The sequence below is a fragment of the Buteo buteo genome, chromosome Z (genome assembly GCF_964188355.1).
Source record: "Buteo buteo chromosome Z, bButBut1.hap1.1, whole genome shotgun sequence".
NCBI lineage: Eukaryota > Metazoa > Chordata > Aves > Accipitriformes > Accipitridae > Buteo > Buteo buteo.
Window position 1 is genome coordinate 49,995,024 of NC_134204.1, and position 24,933 is coordinate 50,019,956.

At 41.3% G+C, this 24,933-nt stretch overlaps 1 long non-coding RNA gene across 1 annotated transcript in view; it reads left to right on the forward strand.

Moving 5' to 3' along the window:
• The window catches only part of LOC142026940 (uncharacterized), a 205,795-nt gene that overhangs the window by 32,661 nt on the left and 148,201 nt on the right, over positions 1–24,933 (forward strand). The window lies entirely within an intron of this gene.

Below are 24,933 nucleotides of genomic sequence, written 5' to 3' on the forward strand. Positions count from 1 at the left end.
TTTCTTGAGGTATAGTTAAGGAATTGTTGGGACTCTGTTTACATAAGTATATGCAGATGTATTTGTGCCTATAGTAAAGAAAAGCATGCTGTGGATTACCTATATTTTGGCAATTTAAAATGAATTAATATTTTTGTGAAATTACATGGCAACAGTAAGACGAACACTTGGTAAGAGTTATCCAGGAATTGCATTTAGAAGAGAAATAGGGAGCAATATACATCAGAGGAAAATTCCTTGACATGTGGGTAAATAAAACCGTGGCTGTGTTTGATTGCATAGGTAGTCTGTTCCCAGTGCTTGTCTCAAAGAGGACTTGCACCCTGCTGCCATGTAGCTTGACCAGGGAGGCAGAGAGGCAGCAAACCCCATTCCTTGCTGCCCTCATCCTCCTGAATAGCCTGAGCTCACCAGCCTCAGCCCTGCTTGGGCTGCCCCATGCTCCTGCAGAGCCCCAGCAGCCTTTCTGGGGGGGGTTATGCTGCAGCATGTGAACCTCACCATGTGCCCAAGGGCTACAAAAGGAGGAAAGACATCCCCTTGCCTGTGCTGTCCTCACCCCTTATGGTGACTGCTCAACTATCAGAGTCGGGTGCAGTGCCCATTAGCAGCAATGGGAAGACTTTGTTCAACTGCAGTGCTGGGGTGGATCTAGGAAACAGCTTGAGCTGAATGAAATGCAAAAGTGAGGAAACTGTAGAATTGGTGAAAAAGGAATTAATTTTAAAATTTCCTCCAATAAAAGCTAATAAATGGCCTTAAAACCCCCTCAAGGCCAGCAAGTGTCAGTTTTGGACTTTAATGTAGGGCACAGTTGCTCTGCTAGTGTGACCCATGCCTTGTACAGTAGAGTTCAGATTCTGAAGTTTATGTTTTTGCCCGACAAATTCCTTCACAGGTATTTAAAGGATCTGTTTTCTGAGTATTAAGAACAAAGCTGTAGCTATGTTTTAAGACAAAACTCAGAGAAAAAGAAAATTCTCTCTGAAATACCTTCTTTTTGATTCTCTCATGAAGTTCAGCTATGTAATACTGTTGGATTGCAGTTACATAGAGTTGCCTCAGCAGAAAAATGACATAACCCCTTTACTTGGTCTGGTCTCCATGACATTTTGCACTCAATAGCAGTCACCATCTTGACGTGTCATTGAATTTAATGAATGTGTGGTCAGAATTTTTTTTTTTTTAATTACCAAAAAAGAATAAACCTGTCTTATTTTTTTTCCATAGGTAATGTGCTATAGACATTTCTATATAATTTATTCATTTCACCTACAGGGAAGATAAATTACTTGTAATTTGGCCTCATTTCACCAAATGTTAGATTATGAGACATGTTTTACAGGAGAAATTTAGAGACTGAATGCAAAGTCTACAATAAAAAATTGTTTTGATGTTTAAATTTCCAGCACCAGGCTCAGGTGTATGTGCAACTTTTAAATACATCTGCATTCTTGACAGTCACTTTCTAGCTTCAGGGTTATTATCTTCCATTTCATGTCTGATGTCAAACATGTGAACTAAACCCAGGTACACTGCCCTGAACTCTTTTCCGTTTTGTCAGATAAGCATGATATTGCCAGAAGCTGTAATGGAAGAAAAAGCACCATAAACTTGAGAGACATCGAGCCAAAGTGAAGAAGAACAAAACTGACTGTTAGAGGAGAGCTTGGGCAGTTTAAGTGGTTTACGGGTCATTCAGAACCAGACACTCTCCACCTCCTCCAAACGTAGAGCAAAAAAATTTAAAAAGGTGCTTCAGCTCTCCTACTTAACATTTCCTACCTTAATTATTCCCTCTTCGGAACCTCTTCCAGCTCCCAGAGCAGTGCAGCTTTACATCTCCTGCTCAGACCATCTGTGCTTGAGAACAGCATTGCACGGGTGCTCTGTGCTGGAGCCACCTGGGAAGCCACAACTTCCTGTAATTCATCTTTCTCCTCTCTACAACCCGTGACCAACCTTGTATTTTTCCAATATTCAGGTGTCGTCAGTCTCCTTTTAACACAGCTGCAAGACTAATTTAATATCCTGGTGCCAGGAGGAAGAACATCAAGTCCTTTGTAGCAACTGGTTCAGCTGTAAACAGGTTTGAGTTGCTTTCCCCTGGTTATCCTGCTTCAGCAGGCAAGACTGCTCCTGCTCCTGTCGCTGAGTGCTGGCTCTGTGATGAGGATGGCCTCCTCACATGCAGCATTCCCTCCTTGCTTCCCACTTGCCCAGCTGAGGGCTGAGCAACTATTAGCCCGGAAGGCCTTTTCTCTGTGTGCTATGTTTCCATGGCCTCTTTAAAACTTTCTGCTGTTGTTTTTTGTCCACTGAATACGTTCCTCCGATATAATTTTGGAGCGCTAAGTGGAGAAGACTCCTTACTTAGCCTACATGAGAAGGAAATCATGACCAGCCATGGCAGATGTCATGCAACACTTTTTAGAGTGGGATTTTTCCCTTCCTTCTGGTGACTGGAAGGTGAAATGACTACTGCTGCGAAGACCTGAGAGCCATCTTGGCAGGCTGGCAGGCTCAAGAGGCGTGCTGTGGCAGGGGAACCTTGCTGTCCTGGTTTCAGCTGGGATAGAGTTAACTGTCTTCCTAGTAGCTGGTACAGTGCTGTGTTTTGAGTTCAGTATGCGAAGAATGTTGATAACACTGATGTTTTCAGTTGTTGCTCAGTAGTGTTTAGACTAAAGTCAAGATTTTTCAGCTTCTCATGCCCAGCCAGCGAGAAAGCTGGACACAACAAGGGTACCTGACCCAAACTGGCCAACAGTGTATTCCATACCATGGGATGTCACATCCAGTATAGGAACTGGGAAGTGGGGGCGGGGAATCGCCGCTCGGGGACTGGCTGGGTGTCAGTTGGCGGGTGGTGAGCAATTGCCCTGCGCATCATTTGTACATTCCAATCCTTTTATTACTACTGCTGTCATTTTATTAGTGTTATCATTATCATTATTAGTTTCTTCTTCTCTGTTCTATTAAACTGTTCTTATCTCAACCCACGAGTTTTACTTTTTTTTTTTTCCCCGATTTTCTCCCCCATCCCACTGGGAATGGATGGCGGGGGGAGTGAGTGAGCAGCTGCGTGGTGCTTAGTTGCTGGCTGGGGTTAAACCACGACACTTGCTTAAAGACAAGTGCTCAGCTCTAACTCAAAAGACAAATTGAGAAGCTGAGGGCTAGGAAGAGGCATGTGAGATGACTCATCACGAGAGGGTGTACCCTTTATCTAGACGAGTTGGTCCTTGAAGTGCTGGAAGACCAAGGACTAGATTCATCCAGATGTCTGTGGAGCAGCAGTCATGACGGTGATGATACACTGATGTCATCCGCTAGATCGGAAGTGCAGCTCCTGCACAGGTGCCCAGCTGACGCTTGTCACTTGCTCTCTGCTATGTCAGAGCTGGTGTGCCTTTTCCTCCTGCCCTCATGCTGGATGCCCTCTAAAATTAGCCTTCTTCCTCCATACACTTCTTCCTGTATAAAATGACTTCTGTTCTTGTCTGCTGTTTTAGGCAAGGCAAGCCGAAGCAGTGGAGAGCAGCAGGCTTAGCTAACTGCCTGTGAAAAGGTGTTGTAATTCATGCCAGGGCCATGGAGGAAATTTCTGGACATCTCTGTGAACTTCATCCATTCATTTATGGATTTTATGAGTGGTTGTTTGTCAGGAATGGTGAGGCTGTGCACTTAGAAACACCAGCCCCTTGTAAGGGAATGGAGTGCCCCATCTTGCGTTTCTGCCAGCAACAATGCCAGCTCTAACCAGGACTCGCAGGCATCAGCAGTCCTGGCAGATGAGGGACATCCGCAGTGCAGAAATGCCTATCCTGGGGTACAGCTGTGTCATCATGAAGCTGGAATGTACAGTATACTCTTTCTATGAGCATAGCTCTGAGCACAGAAATGTGTATACCATCAACAGCACTTGCCCCTCTATGGAGCAGTTCAGCTGTTGTGATAGCTGATGAGCTAAATTTAAGGTTTGCAAATGCTTCATTCTATTTAATACCTACCAAGGGGAGTTTACAGGCGGAAACCCCCCCAGCTTGAGGATCTACATATATGCAGAGTTTTAAATCATTTTTCCCTCCTTTATGTTTATACTTAGCTGGATCTGAAGTCACACTGTTTTTGTAAAGTAAAAATCTTGGTGTATTATGTATGGTTCTCTTTATTACAATATATAATGTGACTGAAAATAAAGCTGCAAGTTTTTCATGATAGTATTAGTAGTATTCCCCTTAGAATTTCTTACCTTATTCTCAGATATGTTGCCATAATTACATTTTTCAAGACATCCAAAATTGCAAGGGAACAGGTTTGATGTTGTTCAAAGTTAAGGAATCCAATACAGCAGATTTCACTAGATTTAATTCCTTCATTATTTCCTAAGAGTGTAAAAAATGTTACAACCACATCTTTGGGAAGATATTCAAAGCATCAGAAGCATATGCTAAATATGGTTTGTTAATCATTCAGGGAATCGAAATACTGCATATAAGAAACATGCTTTTATCTTGAATCTGTGCCAAAAAGCCTTCTTCAAATTCTTTTCCTGCTCTGGCAAAGCATAGCAAATCATCGCACCACAGATATTTCAGGAGTATTTGAGTACTGGCAGCAAAAACAGAGGACTTGAAGAAACCTTAAAGGCACAGTACCAACATTATTTTATAAATTACAATCTCCTTAGTCAAATATAAGACTATGTGTGATGTTACTGCTTGTCAGTAAGATATATCTGGACATTAGTAATGCAATAAAGTCATCTTTCTTACTAAAATTAGACTTAAAGTCATGTTGCCACATTTTCATGCATCGTTCTGTATAGTGTTGTCAGAAGTGAGATTCCCCGTTATGTGTCTGAGAGTGAGTTCATTCAGGTTAGCTGATATGTTCCAGGAGTCCTTTCATGTGGAGATAAACTTTAAATTATCACCTATCTTTAAGTCTCATGAGATGTAAAGTCCAAAAAAATGAGAAACTGCAACTGCCCCATTTGACAAATCAAGCAAGAAAAACTCTCAGTCACTCATAAACTGAATTTCCAGGGAGGGAGCGTTTACTTCCAAAAACGAAAAGAGGGAAGGATACAGAGAGGCAGACATATCTGTCCAATGTTTTCTGAAAACAAATGTTTGCAACCAGCTAAACCCTGCCCCAGGGTTGTAGTAAACAAGCAATGATAAGGTTGGTGCCATGCTGACTAGCTAGTGTACTGGAGCAGGTATTGTATATCAACAGCCTGGCAGTGTCAAAGCCAAGTAAGGGTAGCAGGAATTTAGCACTTCACAAAGTCGTGACCCCAAAAAAGGCCACGGTGTGTGTCAGGAGTGTGTTACGATGGATTCTGTGCAAGGAGGGGGAGGTGGCAGCCTCCCGTGTGCACGGGGACCATTCTCTGCTTGGTGTGAGAGATCTTGTGCTGTGATAATATTTGACTGGTTCATAGGCCTTTTCTTTTTGACCTGGGTAACCAGATATCTTCTTTTTCACCTGGTTTAGAGAGACTTAAGATGAGCTTTTATTTCAGTGCTTCAAAAATCTCACGTAGATGTTTATCTGATACAGACTACGACCTTTGGGTTGCTGTAAGTAAAGATCTGCATTGTTTTCTGGCTTGTACAAACCGACTGACTTCCCAGCGTAATTGCTTCGCACTTTGTAGAGCGATTTACTCCTTAACCCAAGTTCTATGATAAGTCATAGTAATATTCCCATTAATGTGCAGGGGAATTGCTGTTGAACCTGGCATGAGTGCAGCTGAGATGTTAGCTGAATTAATGAATATAGCTGTGTCTCTGCACATTACACTCTGGATTTCTGGAAGTGAGGCTTTGGTAGGACATTGTTAAGTTACCTGCTCTGATGTTTAGGTTCTTTGAATTACTTAGATGTATTACAATTGAAGTTAAAAGAGAGAGAGAGAGAGTTCACACATGTTTGATGACTAGTGGGTACTTGACAGCAATCTATAGTGTATCAGGGCCCAGCGTCAGGTTTCTGAAGGACTGCTTTCAGTCATGTATTACTAATGCTTTTGTAGCCATCATAGGGAAATGATTTAAGACGGGCAAGTGTGAATGGCAGAATAGCCGTGTGCCAGCTATTATCAGTTACGCTAAACCCAAACTTTTCTTATTCCTACAAAATCTTTTTGCTTTTAAAAATCTTATTTGCAGTCACAAGTTTCATGCATCTGATTTTACTAATATTACACAGGATCTAAAAACAGGTTAAATAGTTTAAGTAATGCTAATCTTGATGGTTACATAAGATACTGACAGGTTTCTCAGTTCAGTCCTTTTCATGCATTTTCCTGTTTGCGACAGTATGAAAGTATCATGTTTGTCCTCAGCAGTTAAAGACAATGGTCATTAAAGATGTTAGCTATCAACTAGAATTCAGCACTTGGTGCCAGATAAATACTGATAGCAAGATTTTCCTTTCCGTTGCCTTTTTTGCTCCCTCTGTCTGCTGGAGCACAGTGTTCCCACTTACCACTCTCATTTTTCACTCTCTTCAGAATTGTACTGCATGTACCAAATATTACAGATATGGAAAACCAAAGCATGAATCAGTCACATTAATCCATGCAATTTCATGCATCTGTTATATGAGAAGGTAAACAGGTCCCAGGACACAGCTGAGAACTTTTCCACGAGAGCTGTGCTGAAAACGAAAAGCAAGAAAAACATGGCTTAATATTAAACGGCTATGCCTCTAGACTGTTGACTGCAGCATAACCTCTTGTCTGGTTCTGCCGTTGGTCTGTCTGGGCCAGCAAGTGAGGGAACACACTTGGTACTCAGCTTCCGAAAAAGGGTCTTAGTTGCTGGTAGGGGAGGAGGCACAATGCTCTCCGTTGAGTCTTCTGTGGCATTTCTGACAAGTGTCCACAAGCACAGCCTGTTCCCTTGGGGCCGACACTACCATCCCTAGCAGGGCTCCCCTCTGCAGCCTGCAGAAAGACCAGACAGCCAGAGAATGAACTTCATTCTACCTTAAAGCTAAGCAATCAGGATGGAAGGCCAGAGACGAGCAGGACTAAAATAACCCATGTCTATAAAAGCCAGCTGCAAATTCACTACCGAGAAAATGTCAGAATTCAGAATTTCCTGGAATCTTCATCCAAGCATAGCTTTGGTTCAGTAGAAACAGTGGTCTGAACAGTGTAGCTTGATTACTGTATTGATATGGTGTATGGCATTATACTGTAGAAGAAATATAGTAATAAAATGGAGGAAGGGAGAAGAAGGTGGAAAAAACAGGTAAATACACTGTAAAGCCCTTAGGAGACTTAAATAAGACAAGGACTCTCACCGGAGTCAATGTAAATATCTCCTCACCTAGAAAGTAGGTAAATGGCAGAGCAGTGAAGTAAAAAGGGATTTCCTCCAGTGAAATTTAACCAAATAAAATCAATCCTGCATTTTTCCTTTTTATCTATAAAAGGCAACTTTTCATGTTGTCTTGGTAGGTTTTGAATTCTAATGCCTTTTTGCTTAATGCTGCTGAGATTAGGATTCTTTTGCCCCTAAAAGTGGAGTGAGTGGAACACTGGTGTTTGGTCAGGGCAACATTAACTCAGTCTTGTCAAAAACAGGTTTATTGAATTTCCACTTTATTGCTTCACCTGGGATGTGGAGTTTGACTAAGAAACCCTTCACCTCATGTGACCTAGAAAGGATGTGGATAGTCCTTGTATTGTCACCTGTTTAGTGAAAGAATTTTTTGTAAAAGCAGTCCAAAGACCATATTTACCTGCTGTAGCTGCTCTGAGTATTTTGCTGTTCCCTGTGAATAAAAGTTAATGTTATTTATCCTTATAACATCTCTGAGGTGACTCTTAATTCATATGGATGAGGTCTTTCTTTGGTTAGCAAAGTAAATTTGGCTTAAAAGGAACACAGAACTATTACCACGAAAAAAACCCAAAATAGCTTCATATAAAATCCAGTTCTAAAAAAGGTTTTCTAACCAAAGGAAGACTATGGTGGCAGCTGTGTAATTGCACAAGTAAACTTGGTCTATGCCTGAAAAAAAAATTAACAATTAAGCCAATTTCTGTAATATAAACAAAAATAATAAGACTGCTTTGAAGAAATTAATCATTAACAAGAGTTATGAGCATCCCCTATTGTTGAACAGTCTAACACTGTAAAATCAGGATTTGCTATTAGTTTTCCATAAACTTTCCACTGATTGTCTTGCAGGTTTTGCGTCTTTAATATTTATAACTGTAAGAGGAAATTTGAAAGTGTTCTTTACAAACTGAAGGCTAGACTTCCAGAGAATTTTTTTCCTGACAAGTGGTGGAACAAGTAATAGCGCAGGAATACCTACAACATAACAAAGTCATAAATAACAGATAGCATAAAATTTTAAAAATTATGACTTGTAACCCTTGTAATTGGGCTTGTGCACTTGTGAGAACTGATAGCCATGACAGACACTAAGTACAGGTTTTGTCACTGTCTCACATAATATCCCAAAGGCAAGCTAGAGAGTTATGATCTGCACAGAATTGCAGGTAAGTGCAGAAGTACTTGGGCAATCATAACCAAAATGGAGTTTTGGGGGAGAGAAAATGATTACTAAAAGAAAGGAAGGATCAAGTGGGATTTCAGAGATCTGTGTTGGCTCTACTGCTGTTAAGAGTTTCATGTATGGTTTTAGTGATGGAATGGGGCATTCATGTAGTAGGTTTTCTGGGACTGCAATTTGCAAGGTCCTGACAAGCATACTCTCTAGTTTTGTATGCTGAATTTCAAGAAATATATGGATGAATACAGGAATCTAATGGAGAGAAACATGAATCATCTAAAAAATATGAAAACGAGAAAATGAATGAGACATTTGGATTAATTTAGTCTGGAGAGGAGACATTAAGGTTCAAATGTGCAAGGGATATTTAGGTTAGAAGAAAAACTTTTAAATGGAAGTTTAGAATATGAAAGATATGAAACCTGTATCATTGTAGGTCTTTAAGAATATGTCAGATAAACACCAATCAGGAATAAAATTAGTATAGCTGGTGCTGCTGTAAGCGGAAGACTTCTGATGGTCCCTTTTTAAAGATTTTTTGAAAACAATGATTTTTTACTAAACATTTTGATGAAGAGTCGCTTTAGGGAAGGAAACTTATTATTTTTATATTGCAGACATATTTGCATTTTTGTTTGCAATAACTGGGAATTGACTTCAGACAAATTCATAAATAGTATGAGTAATTGGTGAAGGACTTTTACAAAAACATGACTTCCATTGCAGTTGGTGGTCCGTCGTGTAGCATCAGGGCTGAAAAGCTGATGCACTCCCATCTCATGCAATGGTATTATGGCTGCCACTTTAATTTTTATGGCCCCTTCTGAAAACTGCAGTTAAGCCATAGGACCTAACTAGGCATGAATCCTACTGGGCTGACAGCCATGCTTTGTGTGTTTGTGTAAGACAAAGGATGCAGGCAGGATGCCACAGCCAGCTAGAAGAGATTAGAGAGCATATGAGCTCCTGTGTGTGTCTGTTCTTCCAGGACCACATGTACTCTGCATGTATGTGAATAAAACTGTCCTTTGCTGGTTTACGTTTAGTTTTCAAAGTGTGTGCTTTGGGGGTCAAGATGGAACAAGAATTATTTGAAAATGTTGCTTCCATTGTACTTTTCACAGAATATACTATAATATCCAGAGAAAACTGGACAGCAACTTTCTTTATACTTCTCACTTTTTCTTCTCTCAATCCTTGTAACATCCTGGGCTTAATGGGTTGGAAAGTGGTGGAACAGCAAGACGTCAACACTCAGTCAAAATCAAATAGCAGAGAACATACTGCATCCATTTGACCACATCATTCACATGGTAGGCTCCAAGCAAATCTTGACCTCACTGGAGTAATTTGCAAATCTCTCCTTAATGAGGCCAAGAATTTATCCCTCTTAAGTGCAACTGCTTAAATATTTTATAAAGGAGTTTCAGTTGAGGACACAAACTCTGGGTCACCCTGCAGCAACTGAATTGCTACTTCTTACTGCATGTGTGATAAATGCAAATATTTTTAAATAAAGAGACGCTGTATTACTGCCAAAGGTGATAGCATCAACAACAGGCGTCACCACTGGCTGAAATAAACTGTTATGTATCTATTGATATTCAAAGGATCAGCATCATTTTACTCTTCCTGACTGAAAATGCTTATCACTACTGTGTAGGTGCAAAAGGAATTGCTTGTGTCAAAATTTTAGCTTAAGTGGTCATAACTGATTCATAAAGCTCCCTTCAGAAAGTAACAGTAACTGTAACTTATGACTCACCATTACCTTCTGTATGTGCGTATCTATATATGTCTATAAAAATCTATAGATGCATCAGCCTGTGTGCAGTACCCATCAGCAGCATGACTGCTGCCGACTGCAGAGTTCTGAAGTCTCTGCCTACATGTTGCTTCATGGAAATCATATTAGAATGATGTTCTAAAAATCACCTTATTTTGATTTTAAACTTACTATGAGCAGTGAGAAAAATAACATGGTTCAGAAAAAAAAGACTTTACTGTTATTCACCATTTTTATAATGTGTTTATTTTACATTCTTAAAATGAGCAGCAAGGTGTAACTCTACAGAAATACACTATATATTAACAAGCTTCTTGATTTTTAGAGCCATCTACATTTCAATTAAGAACTCATGAAAGATCATGTTAAAGCCCTTTGTTGTCTATGATGGCCAACATATTTTGACCTGATTCACTTTCTATCTTTTAAGATTATTCTCCAGTCACAAGTCAGAAAAAAACTACAGTTTTTTTTAAGTACATGACAAATTTCAGTTTTAATGTCTGTCAGTGTGGCTGACACAGCAGATCACTATGTTTGATTTAAAATGCTTAATACTCTGAATAAACATGGGAAGTAAAGGACTACATGTATGTAAAGTACTACATAAATGAAAGTTATTTCTACAGAGTATTAAACAAGGTGTTAAAACAGAGCATTTTCAAATGCATAAATAATATGTGGAATGCAGTATTTGAATAACATGAGCAGTTGAAAAGCATAAAGAGAACATGATCCTAACTTCACCTTTTCTCCTGTGCTTATTTTTCAGAGGCTGCAGTGCACAGAAACCATGTGCATAGCACTTGCACGGAGGATGGTACTGACTGCTCTGTAACACATGCAGAAGAGAAGCATTGTCAGAGTGGCGCTATCTATGCTTGGCCCAGGATACTTACCCATGGGATAAGTGAAGCGTCTTCGAGGCAGAGGAGAGAAGTCCCCAGCTGGTTTCCAGGCCTGGGCAGATATGACGTGGTGCTGCCAAGCGCCCTCACAAACAGTGCCCCTCTTTTTCTTCCCAAATCTCTGCCATCCTTTATCCTGTCCCAGATGTCCTTTCACAGCTGCCCCGTCCCACCTGATTCTTGTTTGTAATACTTTCAATTAAAAAATTAGTAATTAAAATGAAGCCCCCTTTGCCCATATTACTTCCAGCATTTACATTGCTCCATCTGCCCATTCCCAGTCCCCTTCTTGTTTTTAAAAGACTCATTAGCATGGGATCTTGTCTCTGCCAGGATTCCCCAGTGCCATCTGCTCCCTTCCTAGATGATCAGTCCCGCACAGGGCACTGTTTACCATACTCAAAAATCTGACACATTTTCTAAGCATTGGTTTTGGAGGATGCTTTTGTGATTGTCTACCAAAGTCAACTTCTACCAGCCTCACCTACCACATTGTCAAGGCCATAGAAATGACACTGGTCCTTAGATGGTCTGATGTATTCCCAGATCTGTGGGGTCTTTGTGGCAACAGCATATCGGTATTCCTCAGGCTATACAACCATACGCTGTGCTATCATTTGTTTAAGGCTTTTAGCTTCTCTTGCGATTACCAAAGACTAAAGTAACACCTTTGCAAACTCATCATCCTCTTTGTGGAAAAACTTTGTGTCTACCTTAATTCTTCCAACATAAAAATACTAAGTTCATGTTATATTGCTTGGAAGAGTTTTCAAAATATATCTTTTTCTTACATTTTCCCTATTTATCCTCCCAGTTATTTTCATGCATGTTACGTTTGTAAAAAGGAGCAGTAAGCAGCGTAATGCTGAAAAATTCATTTGGGAAAGTAGCAATAGTCTCTGTTTAGCAGAGAAAATATGATGTAGGGAGAATGGTCGCAGCCTCTTTCCTGACATTTGAGCCAGGAACCCAGGTGGGTGACCTGCAATACTCCTGCTGCTCTTTACTACAGGCCCCTTCCCTCGACCGAAATGGGACCTGCTGTAATTTTTCATGCCCACTTGCCTTCCCAGGAATGATCTAGGTCCCCTCTTCAATAACTTGGACTTCAGAAAATGCCTGGACATAACACTGAGATCCAGGAGATTCATGCCCCAAAAGCTTCACAGCACGCAGTGAGCGAACGTCCTCCCCTGAAGCCCACCATGGGCTCCCTGCTCCATACAAGGCTGCACTATCCCTGCTTTAGATAGCAATTGGATCAGAGCAGGAAAAATCCAGGAGCTTTGTAAACCTGTTTCTCTACAGTTTATACAGCCACACACTTAACACAGGGCAGTGGCTTTCAATGCTGAGCATCACAGAATTTGCCCCTTTTAAGATCCAACTCTGCAATGCTGGAAGAAGGTTTTGCTCCAAAGCATGTAGATTGGGCTACCGAATTTGAGACCAATGAGTACAAACATCTACAAAGACTTAAAAAATCCCCTAGCCAACTAAGTTTTACTTACATTTTTGTATGACTCATTGCTGACTGTGAAATCTGTCACTGCAAATGTGGCGGGTCTTTAAACTTGAAAAGAGGTTCATTCTCCTCCTCAGTGGAGGTTACCCATCATTGGATCTGAGTGAGGCGGGGAGTTTGTTCCCTGTGATTTGTACACATTCAAACCTTCAATGTGTAAATATTTTCAGGAATGATGTCAACTCAAAAAGCAGATTTTTTACTTGATATTTGAGCGTCTTCAATACAGCATTGTTTTGACAATATACATAAGGCTGCTGATGCTCTCTGCAAAGAGCGGTCACTGTGTTTGTGTCACAATTGCAACTGCCTTCAGCATTAATGAAAGCTAGCATCCAAACTCAATTAATGTTGTCCTCTCCTCTTCCCCAGCTGGACTTTATAGATATATATTTCTTAGAAGTACTTTTTGAACCCTTCCTCATACTACTGTGAATTCCTTGCTGTCCTTCTTCTCCAATTTCATTGAAATTGATACAAAAAGAAAAAAAAGATAAAGATGAAAACATCTATTATGCTTTCAAAAAAAGTATTTACAGCCATGCTCCCCCATACAAATCAAAACCTCCCACCTTTTTTTCTGGTAATTTATTGTTCATTATAGAAGAAATAGTAAGGCTATGGATTCATACAACGTTTTTGTGAATGTCACTATTTGACAAACAGGACCTTAGAAAATATAAACTGTACATTAGCTAGAATAGCTCAGGCATCGGGTATACCCAAGTATATATGCTAGCTTCTTTACCCCAGCTGTATACAACTGAAGCTTATCTGTGAAGCCAGAAAAGATAGGACAATGTGTTAAGCCCCAGAAAATCACTTATCATCAAACCAATGATTCCAGGTAGGAATACATTTGCTTTCAAAAATATCCAAAGGGCAACCTGAAGTGCTTTATTTTGGAATTGACTTATCATACTAGCCTTTCCAGATTCAGTTGGAAGACATCTAGTATGGTGTTTTATCTGACTGATGACTCTGCCTGAGCTCCCAAGCAAATCAACGGGGAGACAGGGTAGGGCTCAGTTTCCAGTGAGATTTTTCTAATGTGCAAACTATACTGCACAGTTTTTATACCTGAGAGAAACCCTCAGTTCTGAAAGAGCCTGGGATTCATCATTAAAAGAGCGAAGCTGTGTGTTCATTGCCACAGCCCTTCATCAGTTATCACTGCAACAAAAAAGCGATGAAGCCTCCTTGCAGGAATGAAATGGGCAGGCTGCAATACCATTGTATCAGAGAGACTTGGCACGCAAATACCTTCCCTTGTTTTCTCTTAGACAGCTGCTGCAAAAAAAGACAAACCATAGCTGATGATGGAGTTTAACCTACCTTTCCACTCATTCCTACCTTTAAAATCACTTTTGCAAAAGTTTGCAAAACACTGCAAGGCTGACAACTGTTTGCATTCGGGTAGGCCCCCTGGGAATGCACTTTGTCAGAATTTCACTGTGCTTCAGCCAATGCTGTGCCTTGCTTCCTTGCTGCCCTTGGCAAAATCTAGGCAGTAAATTCCTTGTGTAGTGGCCCTGCCTGCTGAGAGAATAACATACTATTCCTTGTTCCTGTCTCTAGATGCTCTTGTGATTCAAACAAACAGGGACACTTTAGGGAATAACATCACTTTCGGCAAAGTATGCCTTCTTTTCCAAACAGAACTTCCCACCTAGTTCTCTAACAGAGAGAAAGAAAGTAAACATTTCTGCTTTACAGAGAATGCTACCTGAACCACTTACATTGCGGACAGACGTATATATTACCATCTGTATAGTTTAGCAAGAATTAGTGTAACATCAGGAAGTACCTAAACTTGCCCTAATTGCTCAAAACCCTCAATGAATTTCTACCATGAAGAAAAAAAACCCCAAACATATCAGTGTTATGCACTATTTTGGACAGTAGATTTTCAAAACAAATGGGACAGCAATTTTAGTATTACAAAAGAAAAATCAGATACAAAAGAATCCATCCTCATTGCATAGTTTCTCCAATGTCCTTAATGCCTTCTTTGCCTCAGTCTTTAATAGGGAGACCAGTTATCCTCAGGGTACTCCGCCCCCTGAGCTGGAAGGTGAGGATGAAGAGCAGAATATACCCCCCCCTTAATCCAGGAGGAACTAGTTAGTGACCTACTACGCCATCTGGACACTCACAAATCTATGGGACCAGATGGGATCCATCCAAGAGTACTGAGGGAACTGGCAGAGGTCCTTGCCAAACTACTCTCCATCATCTATCAGCAATCCTGGTCAACGGGGGAGGTCCCAGAGGACTGGAGGCTTGCCAGTGTGATGCCCATTTACAAGAAGGGTCGGAGGGAGGATCCGGGGAAATACGGGTCTGTCAGCCTGACCTCGGTACTGGGGAGGAATATGGAATGCTTTGTCTTGAGAGAGCTCACATGGCCAGTCCAGGACAAGCAGGGGATCGGGCCCAGTCAGCATGGGTTTACGAAAGGCAGGTCCTGCTTGACCAACCTGATCTCCTTCTGTGACCAGGTGACCTGCGTAGTGGATGAGGGAAAGGCTGTGGATGTTGTCTACCTGGACTTCGGCAAGGCCTTTGGAACTGTCTCTCATGGTATACGTCTTGAGAAGCTGGCATCTCATGGCTTGGACAAGTATACTCTTTGCTGGGTGAAAAACTGGCTGGATGGATGAGCCCAGAGGGTTGTGGTGAATGGGGTGAAATCCAGTTGGCGGCGGGTCACAAGTGGTGTTCCACAGGGCTCGGTGTTGGGCCCCATTCTGTTTAATATCTTTATTAATGATTTGGCTGAGGGGATTGAGTGCACGCTCAGCAAGTCTGCAGATGACACCAAGTTGGGAGGCAGGGGCGATCTGCTTGAGGGTAGGGAGGCTCTACAGAGAGATCTGGACAGGCTGGATCGATGGGCTGTGGCCAATTGTATGAAGTTCAACAAGGTCAAGTGCCGGGTCCTACACTGCAGTCACAGCAACCCCATGCAGCACTACAGGCTTGGGGAAGAGTGGCTGGAAAGCTGCCTGGCGGAGAAAGACCTGGGGGTGTTGGTCAACATCCGGCTGAATATGAGCCAGCAGTGTGCCAGGTGGCCAAGGTGGCCGACGGCATCCTGACTTGTATCAGAAATAGAGTGGGCAGCAGGAGCAGGGAGGTGGTTGTTCCTCTGTACTCAGCACTGGTGAGGCCACACCTCGAGTCCTGTGTTCAGTTTTGGGCCCCTCACTACAGGGAACACATTGAGGTGCTGGAGTGTGTTCAGAGGAGGGCAACCAAGCTGGTGAGGGGGCTGGAGCACAAGTCTTATGGGGAGCGGCTGAGGGAGCTGGGGCTGTTTAGCCTGGAGAAGAGGAGGCTGAGGGGAGACCTTATCACTTTCTACAACTGCCTGAAAGGGGGGTGTAGCAAGGTGGGTGCTGGTCTCTTCTGTCAGGTGGCTGGAGACAGGACAAGAGGAAATGGCCTCAAGTTGCAGCAGGGGAGGTTTAGGTTGGATATTAGGAAAAATTTCTTTACTGAGAGGGTTGTCACACATTGGAACAGGCTGCCCAGGGAAGTGGTTGAGTCACCATCCCTGGAGGTATTCAAAAAGCGTGTAGACGGGGTACTCCATAACATGGTTTAGTGGGCATGGATGATGGTTGGACTTGGTGATCTTGAAGGTCTTTTCCAACCTAAATGATTCTATGATTCTATGTACTTTGAACACATACATTTCATAGATAAACAGGTTATAGGCACATATAATATAGGCATATATTACAAAAATTATGTGATTCCAGTTTCTCAACTGAATATAAACTGAAAGGGGTAATTTCAGCACATAAACAAGATTTCAGTACTAAGGGAAAACACTAAGGTAAAAGCGTGAGGCTGAGTGACCACGTAAGTACATCTGGATACTGATATGTGAACTTGGCTCAAGCAACTAACTTTGGTTCACTGAGCCCCTTTTTTCTCACCTTGTGTTTAATACTGATCATTAATAACATGCACATACCATGTAGCTTTCAGTAATGTAACTTTGTTTATCTCAAAGGTTCACTAATAAGTGAACTTCTACAGTTCCTTTTTAGATCTTTAAAGTGGTTACTTCAGAATTGAATTTTCTTGTTTGGGTTAGTACCTTCTTCTGGTACTCTGCCTCCAGAATGTACATTTGGATTATGAATGTGGTGCAATATCATCCAATTCAGCAGCTTGCCATAACGATCTCTTATCCTCAGTCATTATTCCCAGTCACAGTGTGTTTCACATCTGCAAAACATCACTGTATTGTATCTTCTCCTCAGTTAAATTTTAATTGGTGGCACAGCTGCAAAAGTGGAAAGTTCAGGTAGGAAGCCCTGTGGTATATCCTCAAATCAATCGTCACTGCTTCCTGTTCATCTGCACTGAGCTGTGCTATGCTGCTGGCATGCACTTTTCTACAGTATAATTTATTAGCCTGTTGCCATGCATGGTTTTGGATTTTGATTGTGAATTTACTCCTCTAGACCAGCTAGGCATTATCATCATTATCACCATCACCACCTTCATCATTATTATTTTTACCCCATATGAGTTGAGGCAATTGCCCTTGCTTTTGACTTGGCCACAGTAGCCAGTGTCAGCTGGGTCACATTTATTCATGAATGCTGCCACCTACTATTGTTTCTGGGTTGTTCTGGAAGCTACAAGTTGGAGCTTGCATCATAGCACATCACTTTGAAAGTGTTACTACCTGGAATTGTTACAGGACTAAAGGAAGGGGTAGGCTAGCGTAAAAGCAAGTCACTAAAAAGTGATGTAGGAATTGCTTGTATATGAAACAATTTCTAGCAAGTTTTATCTCAGCTGCTTAACTTGACTACTTCAGATTTAGGTTAAATACCAGCATGGTTGTTAAAAATTTAAGAGTTCCCCTTCCCTGCTATGACAGACTAAAATTTTTTTATGATTATTTTGCAGAGATTTATAGGTAATGCTGTATAAAAAGGTCTTTTGAAGAAACATAAAGCTATACAACATAACAGCATGGTTAATTACAAACCCTTCCTCTCACAATGCTGGGCCCGTGTAATCTATGCTAAACACAGATGATCAGTGCAAAGTAGTTTCATTAGGTTGAAAAGAAGAGGAAGTGATGGAAGTAACTAAAAAGGGAGTGAATTCTTTTGAAAAGACAGTGAACTGACATTCAGAGGATATGAAGTACAATGAAAGAGAGGTAGTAATTGCATAAAATCCTCATGTGCTTGCCAGCTCCCCACTATGGTGACTAACTGTACCACAATTTACTGTGCAGCCTTGAACACGAAGGATAAATTGAATTCATCACCTTCCCAGTGCTGTCATAATCATTCTTTGGTGTTTCAAAGCAAAGGAGGAAAGTGATTCATTGGGCAGCTGCTCAGTATGCTGTGGGAGTACATAAATACCTCCCTTGACCACAGAGGCAGTACTATCAAAATATGTAAAAACGTCAATAATACAGATGTACTCAATAAAGGAAAAATACATTTGGGGAACAATAAGACTTTGACATACTCAGTTGATGCTCAAAGAGCAAACATCCAATTCTCAAGTGCAATGGGTCACAGTGTGTGCTAGTAGATAGCATATTTTGTGGTAAATCCTTCTGAATCCTTTTTAAGAGACTTTGTATTGAATGGTAGACTTTGATGTCTTTTCAGGAAAAAAAAAGACTCCTCAAACAAAGCTTTAATGGGCATATCTTCACATTATTTTTTAATCCCATATTCATATGAATGTATGTTGAATGTACTTAAAAATCCCTAGACTGAATATAGTGGAGTCTGGAGTCTCTCTGTTCACCCACAGAAGATGCACAACAGGCTGACACTGCATGCTGTTGCATGTTGCCTTGTCACTGCTCCTTGATCTCTCCCAGCAAGACCCTTTCTAGGATGGATGGATAGCTCAGTCTCTATAACCACCACAGTCTGCTGGCAGCTATCAGGATGTGGTAATTGCCTCTGATAATTTCACCAGATTCAGGTGGGTCTTCAGCAAAAACACCAGTATAACATGTGTGCTAAAGTGAATATTGCTGCACAAAGCAGCGGAGCAGATCATGCTCCTGAATGTGGGCCTCCTAAATGTAGAAATGAGAAGGATGTTTGGTGTTTGGTTTTGGTTTTTTGGTGGGTTTTTTTTGCTAAAGCTGGGTCTCCCAAACCTGCGTTTGGGTTGCTGATAAGAGTTAGCTCACAGTTGAAGGTTATGTATTTAAATGTAGCTGTTCCTATTCATCTGAATTTGTGTTGATCTTCGTGAGGAAAGGCAGGTGAGCTAGAGCTGTTAGTGTATGGGGGTTGTTTTCTAGGAAACAAGCAGATGTTCATAAAGTTGAGGACAAGCCTCCTCTGGAGTAACTACCTACTTGTCTGTCTGCCCATCCTCATTTGTGGGAAGCTAATTTATAGGCTTGTACTCTGGTAGATTTAAAAATACTTATTCAGAGAAAGACTGTTATTATCCTATGCCAATATTAAAATGGATGTGAGCATATAGAATAAATATTCCCTTTCCTTAACCTGAAGGTGTGACTGGATAAATATGCAGTCCTTGCACTCGCAGAATGCAGAATCAGTACAAGGTTAAGTGAGCAGAGACAAACTCCAAACATGTAGAAGGAGGATGGCGGAAGCTTACATATGGTTTCGTGCTCAGATCATCTTCCTGACAAAGGATTATATTGTATCCTTTCAAAGCCTCACCGTTCTGCACTACCTGGGGCTATGCCTGGGTAACGCCCATGTTCCAATGCAATTTTATGTGCATTAGTTACAGACTAATCTTGAACAAAGGCTCAGTAATTTCTGGGAGAATTGGTACAAATGCACATTATTAAAATTTGAGACTTCAGCTATTTTCTCACCATGTGGGATGAACTGAGGAGAATACATAGTACAAATTAAAATGGTAAGAGTCTGGCCATTCTTATCCACAATCAAAACCTAAGGATAATAACCTGACTGGCGGAGAGGTCTGAATATGTGTGCATGATATGCTTTGCTCATAACGCAAGAAAAGAGTCAGTATTAATGCAGCTATATTATATGCATCTCACTGAGACACTGCCTGTGGAGGTGCTTAATATCAGCTGTGATCACGGAGCTGGGGGGTCAGATTGTTCAAATGCACATGATGTTTATCTTCCCTGCTTTCCCAACAGCAGGCTGTCACTAATGTAGTGTATGAAGCCTTTCCTAAGTGAAGCGATGTAAGTATAGTAGACTGAATTTTTTTAGCAATTCTCTTCTGGCACCACTCACAGATACTATTAAGGCACTGTAAATATGCCTTTGTGTGAAGTAGTTCTCTCCACTTTGAAAATTTCAGGCACAGTAGTCACTATATATATATCCAAGTAGGAAACAGTGCAGAGCAACCAACCAGTGTACTGCAGACTCACTCCCCTATCTCACTGCTTCTCTGTGCAGACTCTGAGCAGTAGGATGTAGGCAATCAATACAACCAAGAATCTGTAGCTTAATGACTTACTGCTGGTTGCCATCATCATGCACACATCAGCAGTGAATCAAAACATTTTCATGTTGATTTTAAAGAGGGAGATTGAAGCAATTATATTGTACCCAACCTGCTCAATTATTAAATCATCAGCTAAACTACACTTGATTGTACACCCACAACCTGGCCACATATTCCTAATTTATTACGTAGGAAAGTTGACTCCTGAGGGCCTCCTTGAGAGGCCACATCTACACCAGAAATTTTTTTAGCTGTCATTCTCCAGACTGCTGCAGGATAGTCTGGTTTTGGTCATTCTTACTGTTACGAGTAATACCAAACGGCACAGAGACCCACCTACACTGCAGTTTCCATTGCTGCAACAAGTGGTGACATTGCAGCAGTGTTGGGTATGGATGTGATGTTAGCAAGGGCAGTAAAAGTAAGAACCAAGAATTTAGAGAAATCAACAGTTTAGTTGAACTAGAGTGAGTCTAGCCTTAAATACACATCCAAAGATGACAAAGTGCCTAGAGCACTACCTCAGGCCTTTCCACAAACCTGGCCACAAACGGAGTCCTTGTACTCAGTGAGAAAATGGCTGGTTCAGGTAACTGAAGTCCTGGTTTCTGCAAAGGCTTGGCAGCAGTCAGGTCAAAACCCACTGATTTTCAAAGACACATGGAATTCTCAGGACACATGACACAAAAATACAGAAATACAGTATTTTACACGTATTTAGGCTTCTCAACCTCAGCCAAGCACTAGTTAAAAGCAAACAGACAACACTAAAATTTCAGGCCATTAGCTTTCCCAGGCTGACCAGAAATAAAACATTAACACTAGTTTGGTCAGCTGACCATCTCAGAGAGTCACTTAAGATGAAAAAGAAGTAGCAAAAGCAAGCAACAATTATTCGCCTGTTGTTTTGCCTCATCTGTGGTTGGAAGTGAAAGAAACATTGAGATGAGAGGATGTTTATTTAATTATTTATTTAAAAGCAGAAGGACTTTGTCACCAGATGCTCTGTGCTGCCTTTGTGTTGACCTTTGTCTTCCCTGGCTTGGACTTGCTTATCCTCATATGGAGGAAAGTAAATTTTCCTATTTTCCTACTTTAATAAATAATCTGTGTGGATCTTTCCCGCAGAGACACAGGAGTCAGAAGTGTTAAGAAACCATTCAAACATGAAAACTTGCTTAGAAAAGCATAGCATTTTCAGAATCATAAAGTAATCAGGTTCACATCCATTTAATAAAAGGTTCTGCTTCTTATTAATTTGACCAATTTGAACCCAACAGCAATTCTTTGACTGTTGTGGTGAGGTATTGCTGTTTTCCAGAGTGAAGAAGTCATTATCTGATCATGTATGGAATCATGGCTGCATCTGCCCTCCCATGCCCATTGTGAAGCCTGTTGTTAGGAGCAGCAGCATGTAGCTGGGGTCTCCATTAGATCTATAGAAAGGGGTGAAAAGCAGTAAGCTCCTGGGAAAAACAGAAAAGTTGGCAGACTTGCCTGAGATAATTGTTGTTTTCATGTTTTTTCTGGTCTAGCCTGAAGCAGGAAGAAAGAAAAACAACACACAAAAAGTACATACCTACTCTATATCCAACCTAGTTTCATAATCTCAAGAAGTTTATATAGGTTTCAAAGAATCACCAGAAAATTCAGATGCTTCTTTCAACAGCACCTTGGACCCTTTCAAGGCTCACCCAGCAGAATGATTATTGTGTAATTCAGATGCTGCTGAAAGGCCAGCTCTGGAGAGATTTTGGAGGTCTCTATTCCCAATGAAAATACAATTCAGGAACCTGTAGACCTAAAGTTTGTCTTTACCTGAAAAAGGAGCCTGAGTACTATAGCATCCTTTCTATTTACATTCCACATAAATATTAGTTAGGATTTATTTAGTAATATATTCAAAGCACTTTTTAAGCATTAGTTGATTTTCTGTTTTAATGTATATCATTAAAAAAAATCTGGCATGTTATCCAGCCTGCCTGTTACCTGTGAGAACTAGGTTGTACATGGATGGCCTGGAAAAAAAAAAACAGAAGTAGGATTTGCCCTTCTAACAGGGTGCACACCTAGCACCATGTGTGATGTGCCTGTGAGAAATCTTCAGCAAAAGTAGGTCTCTAAAGTGGTGCTGTTGAATTTACAAAATAAGGCTGCAAACCAGCATGCAGTGGGACTGATGACTGTACTGCACAAGATGGAGGTCCTTGTTTGTGCAATATTACAGTTGTGCTTATATGTTTGCAGAATCAGGGTCCAAATACAATTGATAGAGTGAGATTTTAGCATGAATGGGAAATCAGAAGCTCTTAAAACAGGTTTGAAATAAAAGCCTTATGATCTCACTCCATTTTCTAGGCTTGACATTTATTAAAGCATAATAAATATTTACAGGGCTAAAGGAAAGGGTGAGCACTTTCACTTTCCCCCTTCGACTTTTATGACAGAAATTTAATTGGGTGAAAATTCTGTCTTGTTCACAATATTAAAAATAACTCAACAAATTCAGAGTTGTCTTTTTTTTTTTTTTAGAAATTAGGGAAAGTAGCCAAGCTCCATAAACACTGTGAAGGGCAAGTATATTGTTCTTAAAAAAACCCTAAGACTTTTTAACACCCCCCCTGTCCTGGTTTCAGCTGGGATAGAGTTAACTGTCTTCCTAGTAGCTGGTACAGTGCTGTGTTTTGAGTTCAGTATGTGAAGAATGTTGATAACACTGATGTTTTCAGTTGTTGCTTAGTAGTGTTTAGACTATAGTCAAGGATTTTTCAGCTTCTCATGCCCAGCCAGGGCACCTGACCCAAACTGGCCAACGGTGTATTCCATACCATGGGACTTCCCATCTAGTTTAGGAACTGGGAAGGGGGGGGCAGGGAATCACTGCTCGGGGACTGGCTGGGTGTCGGTCGGCGGGTGGTGAGCAATTGCCCTGCGCATCATTTGTACATTTCAATCCTTTTATTACTACTGCTGTCATTTTATTAGTGTTATCATTATCATTATTAGTTTCTTCTTTTCTGTTCTATTAAACCGTTCTTATCTCAACCCAGGAGTTTTACTTCTTTTCCCGATTTTCTCCCCCATCCCACTGGGTGGGGGGGGAGTGAGTGAGCGGCTGCGTGGTGCTTGGTTGCTGGCTGGGGTTAAACCACAACACCCCCCCCACCCTGAGTTCTTAAAAAATGCCTTCTGCTTGTGCTGGGAAGTGACATTGCCCACACCCATTGTTCAGAGCAAAGGTGTGACTGCAGCAGGGTCAGAGCCATGTGTAGTAGCTGGAGACCATGCTAGCCAGCTGTGAAGGGCAATGGGGTGCTGACACCAGATCCAGCATCAGAGAGGAGCTGGAGGGCCATTACGCGGGGCAGCTATCTTAATAGTCACAGGGTCAGGGGCTCTAGCCGGGGATACCCTTGCTCAGTGTCAAGATTCAGGCATTCAAGGAACATGTAACTTGGGTTTGGCACCTTGTAACAGTGACAAGTGCCTTGGGAAGGAGCCTTGCTGAAGGATAGCTCCCCACCTCTTCTTCCTCCTATTGGGAATGCTAAGGCTTGCTAACAATTCACGTGGTCTTAACTAGCAAAGATGTTCAGTTAGTGACTGAGGTTTCCTGTACTGCTGTGTAAGTTTGTGGGTCTTCCCTGTGACATTGCTTTCATGGTCGTTATCTAGCAGTGGATGCTTTTGTTCTAGCTGTATGGGAGCTGGGCATCCAATATTTTAAGCCACTATGTGCTGTGCTTTGTTGCCTCCTTCAGACAGCTAACCCAGTGCTCTTAACTTTCCTGCCAATGAAGACATACAGCTTGTGAAACTATCTTCACTAGCCATAAAATCTCATTGCTCCCTCCTGCAAATGAACAAAACCACACAAACACTTCTTGAAAATAAACAGAGGTGAAGGCAAAGCTATTTGGCATCAAGCCATGGCAAGAACCGCTGGTCCACTGGGTGAGTTCACAGCATGGGGTTGGAACTGTAGAGCTCGAATGGTAGAAATATAAAACTGGTGGCCCAGTCCATACCTAGTGATGGAGCAGAATGGCCAATTCATGGCAGGGGAGGGTTGAAGTCTCTCCCCTAGCTTTGAAGAAAGACCACAGGGTAAATGCCTTGAGTAAAGGCTTTTCCAAATCAGTAGAATTTGGCCTTCTATGAGAAATCAGTGGGATATGCTGTGCAATGCTGCTGACTGAATCTTTCCAGAAAAGTTAAAAGAAAGGAGCTCACAGGTAAAGATCTACAGATAAAAGAGAGACTTTCCTTCTAACATCAACCATGTGATTTTTCTGGTGGAGTGCTGTGCAGAATTTCCACTTTTAGGATAATGACTGTAAAACACAGCCCCTTTAGATTTTGGATTTTCAGTTACAGCTGAGAACTCCTCAGCTGTGATTAAGCTTTAGTCTTTGAAAGTGCATTTTTTAACTCCTTGTTTAGTAAATTGCAGCTTGCTCTCTTCTAGATTGTGCAAGTCCTGATGGCAGCAATGTCTTTAGCTCTTGTCCATGTACATCACTAGACATTATGGCTTTCTCCATACTCTGCATCACTTGGACACATGCTTATATTTCCCCTGACTGTGGCCTCATAGTCTTTCTTGCATCAGTCACAAAATTCTTGGATTGAATTTATATTGGAAAAAGCCTGTCTCCTGACTGCATGCACAAGTTTTAACATGC